This window comes from Trichechus manatus, unplaced genomic scaffold (assembly GCF_000243295.1).
Source record: "Trichechus manatus latirostris isolate Lorelei unplaced genomic scaffold, TriManLat1.0 scaffold00107, whole genome shotgun sequence".
Classification (NCBI taxonomy): domain Eukaryota; kingdom Metazoa; phylum Chordata; class Mammalia; order Sirenia; family Trichechidae; genus Trichechus; species Trichechus manatus.
Window position 1 is genome coordinate 8,240,101 of NW_004444043.1, and position 11,954 is coordinate 8,252,054.

The 11,954-nt window shown below is 37.5% G+C and overlaps 1 pseudogene; it reads right to left on the minus strand.

Annotated features, from left to right (window-relative positions):
• Window positions 1-599: 599 nt before the first annotated feature.
• Window positions 600-1,942, minus strand: LOC101350410 (26S proteasome regulatory subunit 4 pseudogene; annotated as a pseudogene).
• Window positions 1,943-11,954: the final 10,012 nt, after the last annotated feature.

Sequence of the window (11,954 nt, forward strand, 5' to 3'; positions counted from 1 at the left end):
CAAGGTATTTACTCAAATGATGTGAAAACTTATGTTCACACAAAACCTGCACACGAATTTTTACAGCACCTTTATTCTTAATTGCCAAAATCTGGAAGCAACCAAGACTTCCTACTATAAGATATCATAAAACACTATAATGGTGGATACGTGACATCATGCATTTATCAAAAACCTATAAAACTCTACCACACTAAGAGTGAATCCTAATCTAAACTATGTACTCTAGTTAATAATAGTGTGTTAGTATTGATTCATCAATTGTAATTAACGTGCTTCACCAGTGTGATATATTAACAATAGAGGAAACGGTATGCAGAGTATAGGGTGGATATGGGATCTCTGTGTACTATCTGCTCAATTTTTCTGTAAACCTAAACTGTTCGAGAAAATAGTAGCTTTACTGGGAACAGGCTGCACAGTGAACAACAGACAGCTGCAGCCCAGTGGCCGTCCTACACACCACACACAGAAAGGTACGCAGAATGTCTGGCTGATAAAAATCAACTGGAATATGGATCCCCTGGGCAACGTCCCCAACCCCATCCCTCTGAGGGCTGAGAAAACTCCCATCTGCTTCTTGAGGGCTTTGTGGCTCACTCAGAGATAGAGCCCCTCTGGGGTGCCTTCTTGTTTTTTATAAAGAACATTTTCTTTTGATTTCTTGAAGTCTTCATTTGTGACTTTCATTCTACGTTCTCTCAAGGCCACGAGCCCAGCTTCTGTACAGATTGCCTTGATGTCGGCACCAGAGAGGTCATCTTTAGCCATGATCAAGTCATCCAAGGTTACATCATCCGCCAACATCATCCTGCTTGTGTGAATCTGAAAGACGCGCTTCTTCGTCTTCTCATCGGGCAGGGGGATCTCGATCCTCCTGTCAATGCGGCTTGGTCTGATGAACGCTGGGTCTAAGGTTTCTATTCGGTTTGTGGCCATGATAACTTTCACAGCTCCCCTTGAATCAAATCCATCCAACTGGTTCAAAAGTTCCAACATCGTCCGCTGAATTTCTCTCTCACACCAGAGTTTAAGTCTTATCTCTTCCTCCCGATGGCGACGATCTCGTCTATGAACACGACGGACGGCGCGTGCTGCTCCGCAACGTGGACCGACACCCGCACGAGCTTGGGCCGGTCCCTCGGATACTTCTGGATAAGCTCGGAGCCGACCACGCGCAGGAAAGTGGCCGAGGTCTGGTTCGCTACTGCTTTGGCCAATAATGTCTTACCTGTGCCAGGTGGACCATAGAGAATGACCCCCTTAGGGGGTTTTATCCCCATCTCTTCATACTATTCAAGATGAGCTGGGGAAGCTCCACAGATTTCTTAATTTCCTGAATTTGGTTGTCCAATCCCCCAGTGTCAGCACAGGTCTCCTGGGGGGCCTTTTCCACCTTTATCACCGTGACCAGGAGATCGGTGTCATCCATCAGCACCCCATCACTAAATGCACCTTGTGTTTGAGCAGGACAGAGCAGCCTGGCTCCAGCAGATCCTTGTCTACAAATGAAAGAATGCTGACATAGTGTTCTGAGCCCACTGATGTAGACACGATGGCGTGATTGTCATCAATGATCTCCAAAGTTCCTACCGACATTGGGTCGGGGTCCCCCTCAGATCACCCACCTTTGACCTCTCCTCTTCCTCTTGCTTTTCTTCTAGTGGCTTCATTTGCTCCTGATTTCTAATGAACTCTTCCTCCATGAGAAGATAGTCTTTAATTCTCTCTAACTGCAGTAATTTTAACCAGCACTGGGTGTGAGGTGTCACCAGTGGCAGTTTGCTAGCAGCATCTGGCCCCTTTGTTTTCTTCTTTTTCCCCACTCTAGTTGGTACGGGAGGCTCATATTTCTTTTTCTTGTCCTTGTCATCCTTCTTACCACCTCCAGGACCATGACCACCACTCTGACTTTGACCCATGTTGCCGTGGCCTCTCTAGCTGCTGCTGCCGGAAGTGCACCAGAGTCTATTAATTTTTTAATTAAAAAAATTAAAAATATAAATAAATGTAGCTTGTAATAAAGGCAGCATCTCAAATCACTTAGGCGAAGGTGAACTTTTTAATAATTGGTGCTGAGACAACTAGATACACATTTGAAAAAGATAAAATTAAATCTGTATCTCATGCTATACACAAGAATAAAATCAAAATAGATCAGATTTATTATATAAATTATTATATGTGTATATATATATGTGTGTGGGTGTATATATATAAACTATACAAGTACTTGAAGGAAACATGGGTAAATTCCACATAAGCTGGATATTAAAAAAAAAAGCTCTCTATGACTCAATATCTAGCAGGAATAAAAAAAAAAGATTGATAATTTGGGCTACATAAAAACAAACAAATGAAATAAGCTCTTGTATAGCAAAAAAAATCAACATCTCAAGAGGAAAATGATCAAAAACATGAACAGGAATTGCAAAATGAGTCCCTTAAATACACTAGTAATGAGAGAAATGTCAAGTTAAATAACCCTTCAAGGTGGCATTTCTCACCAATCAGAATGGCAAAATAAAAACTCTTGGCAAATCTTTGTCCTTTGGTTGAAAAGACTAAGGGGAAACGAGCCCTCTCATACACTGCTGGTGGGGATGCAAACTGGCATACTTCTTGCAAGCAATGGGAACTTGACAATGTCCAGCAGAACTGCTCATGCATTTAGTTTTTCACCTAGTCATTCCACTTCTAAGTACTTACCCTGAATGTGTCTACCTCCAACAATTTAAAAATTTGTGTGACTAAGTGTATTTATTGTAGCAGTAATTACAAAATATTTGAAACAATCTATATTTCTAAATACAGGATAGTGGTTGACAGAATTATGATACCTCCACAGAATGAATTACTATTGAGCTGTGGAAATAATAAAGTGGAAAAGATCTGTATAGACTGATACAGAGTGATTTCCAGGACATATTATTAAATAAAAAAAAAAGCAAAGTGCAGAACAGTTTCTATAGCTTGCTACTTTTTGTGTAAAAAAGAAGGAAAAATAAGAAAATATACAAATATACATGAACCTACTTTTTTTTTTTTTTTTTTGCAGAAAGTACAAAATCAATGTAATTGGTTATCTACAATGGGTGGGTGCGCGGGATGAGGAAATGGGGACAGAGTAGATGATATGGGAGGGGTGAAACACTTTTCTGACTCTACCTTTTTATGTATCTTTGACTTTTGAACCATATTAACATAAGTAAAATTAATGATGGGGGGATTGAAAAGAAACAGAAACAGATTAAAACCAAACTGTATTTCAAATGAATCACATGGCTATGCTGAAAATGGAAAACAAGAGAATAGCCCAAGTAACTTCTGAACACATTATTTTAACTACATACCTTCAAATAAAAGGCAAGAAGAACTGGAAATATATTTTAAACTCTAGTTTAACTAGTTAATTTTTCACAATGGTATGGCAAAGCACCTCTGAAGCTACTTTTGGTATATTCTAGGATTGAGCAAGTAAGTAAATATGTTGAGGATAATGGGAGCCATGTTTATGTCAGTGAAGGAATTGACAAAAGGGGAAGAATAGAATAAACCACGGGAAGTTACATTGGAATTGGAGGTAAAGTATGAACTTGTATTCTGACCTTTTGGAAGCAGATTGCCGGACCTTACTTCTGAGGTGCCTCTGGGTAGGTTTGAACCACCAACCTTTCTGTTAGTAATCTAGTGCTTAACCATTTGCACCCGCCAGGGACAGTATCTTATAAAATGTTCTTGAATTTAATAGCATGTCTGTATTTAATTTTACAAACTAAAAAATATAAAATATATGAAGAAGTACAAACAATTATTTAAAGTGTTTCCCAGGTGACTGTTTTGTATATATATATACATATATATAAGTATATATGTACACATATATATGTATATATATTTTTTTTCCTCAAGCATGGTCAAAAGAACATCAAATGTTTTTCTCTTTTTCCCTAGCACAGCTGAGACAGAATAAAATGTTCACAGTTATAAAAAAAATACTTAGTCTTTCGGGGTAGATTTTAAAGATTTCTGAAAATAGCTATTTGAATAATTATCTGATCTGATATCATATGCTTTCAACAGGTGCTTATTTTTCTCCCTTACATTTCTTTTTTCAATAACCTCTTTTCATTTCTTCTCATATCAGGTACATACCCTCATTTTCATGCTAATGGTTTTAAACATTTGATAATCTCCCTTGAGAGTATGACCTGGGTTTAGACAATTTTCAGTAAATACAAGGGTCCATTGGAACAGCTTCAGTGAGCAGAAAGCACGAGTATTTCAAAACAAGAAATATTCATCCAAGAACAAGGATGCTTTCTGCCCAAATTATGTTTTCAAATACTGAGTTCTAAATAGAGTTGTTAATTCTTACCGATAATTTCTCTTGTTAAAAGCCAACAAAGTACTTCCGCTTGCAAGTTACATAAAAGCTATTAAAAATTACTTTTTTTTTTTAGTTTGTTTCCTTTTCCCAGTGAGACCATTTGCAGTAACCAGTGCCCTCCTTACATCTCTATTTTGTTACCAACACAGCCATGACGTTTCTGGCGTGACCCGAATACTCCCCAGCATGTTTTCTCCTTTTCAAAATGGGCGACTCAGAGCTTGACATAACTAACGCCATGATGAACCTGTAAGTTTTTTTTCTTTCTTTTTTCCTTGCCTTCTCCTTTTCACATACCTTTGGTAATGACTTTGTTTTGCTCTGTCTGGCCACCTGTGTCTTACGATCCCCCACAGGAAGAGTAGAGCCCAGATGTCAGATGTGTGCATCTTTAGCCTGATAAGGAAATGGCCTGCATGTATCTCTTTAGTATGATAAAGAGTCTCTTGTAATGACCTTGTAATGAATAACGACACTTCTAACCTTTGTAAAAATCATATATAAGCTCTAATGTAAAAATGCCTTTTGGGACTCCATAGAAATAGCCTGCTTTGCTGTTGGATACTCGGTGGCGGACACCTCCTAAAATAAAACTTTCTCACTCTTTATGACTTGGAGCATGTTTCATTGGCTCAACTGCTCCAGGGCACGAACCCTATTCGGGTAACACTGGTAAGAGGTTGCTATGCCTTTTCCATCTCTCATAGGCCCATTCACTTTTCCAATAGACCCTAAATTCACTTTCAGATTCAAAAGGGGACATGGGGAGTTGCAGGTCCCTGTGAACCATCCAAGTGTTCAACAGGCCACTAGATGTGCAAGGCAAGAGCTTTGCACATGTGATGTCAGGGCTTGCAAATTAGATTTGAATGCCATCAAAATATAAGTGGAAGATAAAAACATAAGCATGGATGATATGTGACAATTGACAAGCCAAGAATGGCACCTTGGATAATATCCATAGCATTTAAAGAGTGCGCATAGGAAGAGGAACCCATGAAAAGGAGAGATGGATAGAGAACCGGGAGAGAACCAGAGAACTGAAGCTATGAGAAGAGGGGAAAGCGTTAAGCTAACGTGGCAAATGCAGCAAAGGAGTCTGGGAAAATGAGGACTGGAAAATAGTCATCTCATTTCTTGATAAAGTCACTGATGACTTGGCCAGAATTATGTAAGCAGAGCATTGAGGAATAAATGAGAGGGAAGAAGTGTAAATTGTCCTTGAGGACTATTCTTTCAGGAAGTATGGATGAAAAGGGAGACAAATAGGATTGGGATAATTTTTAAAAATCTATGCTTCATTAACAGTGCTATCTCATGCAGTGTAAAACAAATCAGGGAGAATGAATAATTAAACTTTCTAACACCCCATTTCAAATAAAAATAATACTTTATAAAATTATTAATCTACTCTGTGTTTTTTGAATACACTTAAAAGAGTTTTTCCCATCTGTAATGATTTATTTTTTCTTTCATACTTAAAAAAAAAAAAGTTTTTCAATACTTTCAAAGCTTATAGCTCACGTCTCCTGAGATATATTGTAAATACTGTGAATAAACAGGAAAGGATTTCTAATTCTTTTACATTTTCTTATACAATTTCTTTGTATCTTGTGAATACATTAAAGCAGGTAAATTGGTCCAGAGCTTGAAGTACACATATGAGGAAGTTTTAAAAGTTTCCCACTAGATGGCGACAAATATCAAAAATTGGATGAACCAAGGGCAAAAACTTCCACCAGGAGTAACAAGTTTGAAATAAATCACAAATTTGTACATTTGAAATCAATGTAAAGATTACACTGCTCAATAATACAGCTAAGCATGATCTGAACAAATGTATTGTCATATTCTTGCTACTTAAAAAGCTGGTTCTCTTGGGGAAGACAATGGGAATGGTAAAACCCCAGGGTTAAAAACACAACCTAGTAAAGATAGATGCCTGTTTGTATGACAGCTTTGCCCACCACAACTCTCTAGAGACACTTATTAGCTTTTTACACAATATGAGAATCATGCCTAACAAAGTAAAGTCCAACTCTGTGTTTTCTGTCAGAAAACATGCAATTCCCAGACAATTAGAGTCGAGGAATTTCTTCATTTTGTATTTTAGCATTCTTCATTCTAGCATTTTCTTCTTTTTTTGGTAACAACTGCCTCATACAAAGATATAAAACAATATTGGATAGTACATATAATTCTCACAGTATTTAATAGCTCTTCTTCTTTAACTTAAAAGAACTGCACAACTCCTAATTTTCGTGCAAACATTATTTTAGAAAGGTTATAGTGTAGTGTTCTTTGTGCATCGGTCATGTGTAGTTATGATAAGACATCTTGGTTATAAAGCTTTTCACTCTAAATAGCATCATTTATGCCTTTGATTGGAGTGCAAGGGAGCCAGCCTCTAACACCTACATGGACATATTCACCTCAGGGAACACTCACAGAAGTAAGATGATTTAGTGAATAGCCCAGTGGATCAGAAGTGCTTCCTCTCAGCTCTGTTTTGGTGTTGTTTACACTTAGCCCCTTGTGACGATTCACCCATCATGTAACTGAAGTGAGCAATGCTATTCCTAGTTTGTGGCGACTCTCTGGCACCAAAAACCATGCGTGTATGGTTGAGCAGACACTACTAACTTTTGTTTTTCTTTTGCTTTTTAAGATGGGAAAGACTTGAGTCTTCTAAGTGAAGATGGGAAAGAACCAATAAAGAGAAATATTTAAAGTACAAATAAACATTAATGAGCCCTATGAGGTGTAAATCTTCCCTTTTGGAAGAATTTATGTCTTTTTTACTGACACCATCACAACACAGAGAAGCAAGGAGAAACAATCATCAAAATGTATCCACTTAAAAAAAATCTTTGCTTCATACACAGCGTTACCATAATGTGTCTTTAAATAAATCCACTGCCGTCGAGTGGATTCTGACTCATAGTGACCCTACAGGACAGAGTAGAAAACTGTCCCCATACGATTTACAAGGCTACAAGTCTTTAAAGAAGCCTGCTGCCACATCTTCCTCCCGAGAAAAACAACTGGCAAGTTAGAACTGCCAACCTTTCGGTTAGCGGCTAAGTGCTTGACCACAGAGCCACCAGGGCTCCTCATTTCTTTAAATGAGAAGTAGAATTCGTGAATTTTAAGTATAAGTGTATTTTTCTAAGTTTTGTTTATTTTTGTCTCAGAAATTTTTATAAAAGTCATCCAAAGCATAATTCAAGATTTACTCATAAGTTAAAAAAAATTTTTTTTTGAAAAATTATCATATATGACTGGGTTATAAATTTCACATAGACTTTAATTTCAATGTGAAACAAATGTACAACCCCTTTCTTTTGTTGGAAACCCTGGTGGTGTAGTGGTGAAGAGCTAAGGCCACTAACAAAAAGGTTGGCAGTTCAAATCCACCAGGTGCTCCTTGGAAAGTCTGTGGGGCAGTTCTACTCTGTCCTATAGGGTCACTATGAGTCAGAATTGACTTGAAGGTAACAGGTTTGGTTTTTTTGTTTTTTTTTTTCTTTTGTCTTTAATTAAGCTGATCTTTCCCAACACTGGAAGAACATATTAACTTCGTGTCCTTTCTTGTTAAAGTCTAAAAACGACAGTCCTCTAGGAACAAATGGTCAGTCTTTTACACCCCAAGTTAACTAACTGCAGACTTTAGTCTCCAGTATCAAGTAGCGCCCAGGTGAACAAGAGATGTTAACCAGCGAACAGAGGAGCCAGAGGACACTGGGTCAGGGACCTTAATTCTTACATTGACAGTGATGCTCTTCCCCTCAATACGCTCCAAAAAACTGTCCAGAATAGCCAGGAGAGAGAGAGGTAAAAGAGAATCTGAGAAACTAAGCTCCCTTTTCTAGATAGATGAAGTACCTAAATAGATAGATGAAGTACCTAAAGGTAGAATACCATGTCAGACTAAAATTCACTCCAGATGGTTCTAAAAGTTTTTTTTTTTTTTTTTTTTTTTCCCATCTCTGACCTAGTATGAGGGCTTATGAGGCAGAACAGATTTATACACAAAATAAAGGAGCTACATTCAGGGATGGCTTTAGGGACCAGTGACCTGACCCCACACTCAGAAAGGCCCCAAATATGGTTTAATGTTCTGCTTTTGCCATCCTGAAATTCTTAACAGTTTTTGTACAAGGGCCTCCATATTTTTATTTTGCATTGGGCCTCACGTCTCATGTAGGCGCACCTGGCTACGTTTTCTCTGACCTTCTAAGTTATGGTGACTTCAACTTGTTATCTCATTAGAGATAAACCAATAACTCCTTTTTTTTCTTCTGGAAAAAAAAAAAAAACCCAAACCTGTTGTCAAGTCGATTCTGATGGTTTTTCAGCCTTGGTGGCACAGTAGTTAGGAGCTTGGCTGCTAACCAAAAGGTTGGCAGTTCGAATCCACCAGCTGGTCATTGGAAACCCTATGAGGCAGTTCTACTCTGTCCTAATGGGTCGCTATGAGTCATAACCAACTCGATGGCAATGGATTTGGTTTGGTTTGGTTTTGATTTTTTTTTTTTTTTAATGTAGATGTTTTATAGGTTCCTATCTGTTTTTCTTCCACTGTAATATATTTAAAAGACTACAGAACTGCCGTAGAGAATCTGAAAAGAAGATACGCAGTTGCTGGATAAACCAGGATAAATATTTTTAAAGTATAAAAATTGAGACATTTGAAATAAATAGCTGGTTTGCATCTGACAACACAAACTTTCCATTGGCCACAGACTTTTATGAAAATGGAATGACACTAACTGTTTCCAGTTAGAAACGAGACTATAAGTCTATTTCCATTCGACCGATCGAAACCAAACAGTATCCCTTCAAGATGGGCTGTTTGGTCTATGACTCAGCTTGAGACTAAGTCTGAATTTCTGTGTGCTCGTTTGCCAGGACTTAAAGAAGCCAGGGGAATTCTTGATGTATAGATATATTCAAGGCATCTAGATTTCCTTTCCTTTCTTTTGTAACCAGTGTTCTGCTTTCTACTCTGCTCCTTTTCACAGTCACTTTTTCTACTACTGTGGCTGTTGGTTGTCACCAAGCTGGCTCTGACTTATGACAACGCCACATATACAGCAAACAGATTGTTGCCTGGCCCTGCACCGTCTTCATGATCGTTGGTAAGTTTGACCAGAAGTGCTGTGACCACTGTGAAGTCCAACCTAGGGGGCTCATCATCCAGCACTATATCAGACAATACTCTCTTGTAATCCGTAAGGTTTTCATTGGCTACTTTTCAGAATTACCAGGCTTTTCTTCCTAGTCTGTGTTAGTTTACAAACTCCACTGAAACCTGTCCAGAAGAGGTTAACCTGCTAGTATTTGAAGTACCAGTGGAATAGCTTCCAGCATCACAGCAACATGTAAGACACCAGAGTACAATAAGCTAACAGATGGGTGGTGGTTTTCTTTGACTACATTTGCTCAATTGTTGTTCTATATTCGCAGAAAAGGAAAGACTATCCACAAGCTTTCCACTACCTGAAGGGCTGACACTATTGAATTTAATAATGTGTAATGAGAAGAACTTAGAAGACATAATTCATAATACGTTCACTACATGCGAGAAATCTCATTTCCTTTATCTGCAGCATCTAGAAATTATCTAATATTTCTCATATTATAGAGCATTTCATTATGTATTATCATATTAAAGAAAGGGTGTTTTGCTAGAAATCTATGACTAGCTCCTCATGGTAGCAGCAGCTAATATACATTAATTTATTGAATTATCTGTGTGCTCAATGCAGATTATTTTATTTTAGTCTTCATTATAAGAATCAATATCTTAATTTTACAGATGAGCAAACTGAGGCACAGAAAGCATAAGAAACTTAGCCAAGCCCCACAATCATTAAGTGATGAAGCTGGGATTATGAATCAAGCATTCTGACTAATTCTGAATTGTGATTGTGAAGATACTGGCCTCCTCTGAGTCAGTCTTTAAAAAAGGTTTAGTTTTTGCAATACTTAGTGGTAACAATTGCAAGAAGGCACATAGTTTACACATCAAAGCTAAAATACGGATTTCAAAGATGGTCACTTTCGCCACTGAATCAAAATCTCAGGTCTCTACCCCTGAAAAGGATTTTAATCCTCTTCTGAAACCAAGGAAGGAGTATCATTTCCACATGACTACATTTTGGGTTTCCAGATACCAAAAGCCCTTTCTCTTCCTGTATTTCTGGCTCAGCTGGAAGTAGGTACACTAACTCAAGTACAAGAATTTCTTCTCAGGCCACTCAACTGTATTAATCCACTGGGGTTTGTAGCTAACTATTAGCTTAAGCCAGGTATTGTGCATGCGCAATTCCATGATGGAAACACAACCTGAAATGAGTTGGTAAATAAGCAGAAATAAAGGCATCTTTCCAGATACTTCAGAGTTTTTTTTAGAGTTTAACCATGTAACCACTTCATGTGCAATACTGTCAAAACTAAACGTGCACCACAGTTTACCAAGAGAAATGTTCCTCCCATAGAGAAAATCTTATTTCTTCGTTTCACTTTTAATTTTAATGTCTTCATGGAACCTGAGGCTGTCCTCTTGTTCTTCCTCTCTTTCTCTTAAACCTTGACAATTAATACATTTTTTTCCTAACAGTTAATATTTACATCTCTCATTTATTTTTCGTTTAAACCTGGTCATTAAAGAGGAGTATGCTACTAAAAATGAAAATTAGCTATGTAAACTTCTCTTTCATGAACTTGTATATTGGATTAACAAAAAAACAAAACAAAACAAAACAAAAACCACCAAAATTGGAAACAAAGGTGGACATTTTAGTTTTCACTTTTGGGCATTTATTATTAATGTCTCTGTCAAAAGATTTAGCATCTGGGGTAAATTCTAATTCCATCTCATATCTTTCTTGACATTTTTTCTTCCCACAGGGAACCTTCATGAAATCAACCTGAGGTCAGAAGACGTGTGTTCAAGTTCATGTTCACTCCTTCACACATTGTGTGAACTTGGGCTAGTCAGCTGACCACTGGGAACTTCAGATTCGTCTTCTGTAAACAGTAAGTCACACCTCCCTCACTGGTTTGTTTGAGGACCAAATAAATTGATATAGTTTTAAAACAGCATCTAGGAATAGTTTTTAATCTATGATAGGTTTTTAATAAAACCGTTTATTCATTCAATCATTCAGCAAGATGAAATTAATCATTCAACTAGATGACAGACCATTAATCCTTTAGATTTTCTCTGTTTTGCAGCTTTTCCTGGTTCCATTATTCTCTTTTCTTTCTGAAATAACTTATATGTGTCTCTAGTATAACCCTTATTACATCATACTAATTTCCTTGCCATAGTCTTATCTATCTGGATATATTCTAAGCTCCAAAACTTAACAGCTATGTATTTTTTTTTTACTTCTTTTTTTTTTTAATTGATGTAATGAAATGAAGTTTACATTTCAAGTTAGTCTCCCACACAGAATTTTTTTTTTTTAACATACATTGTTATGAGATCCCAACCGCTCACCCCATTCTGCAACAGCACTCTCCTCCTCTCTGCCCCCGATTCCCCATGAACATT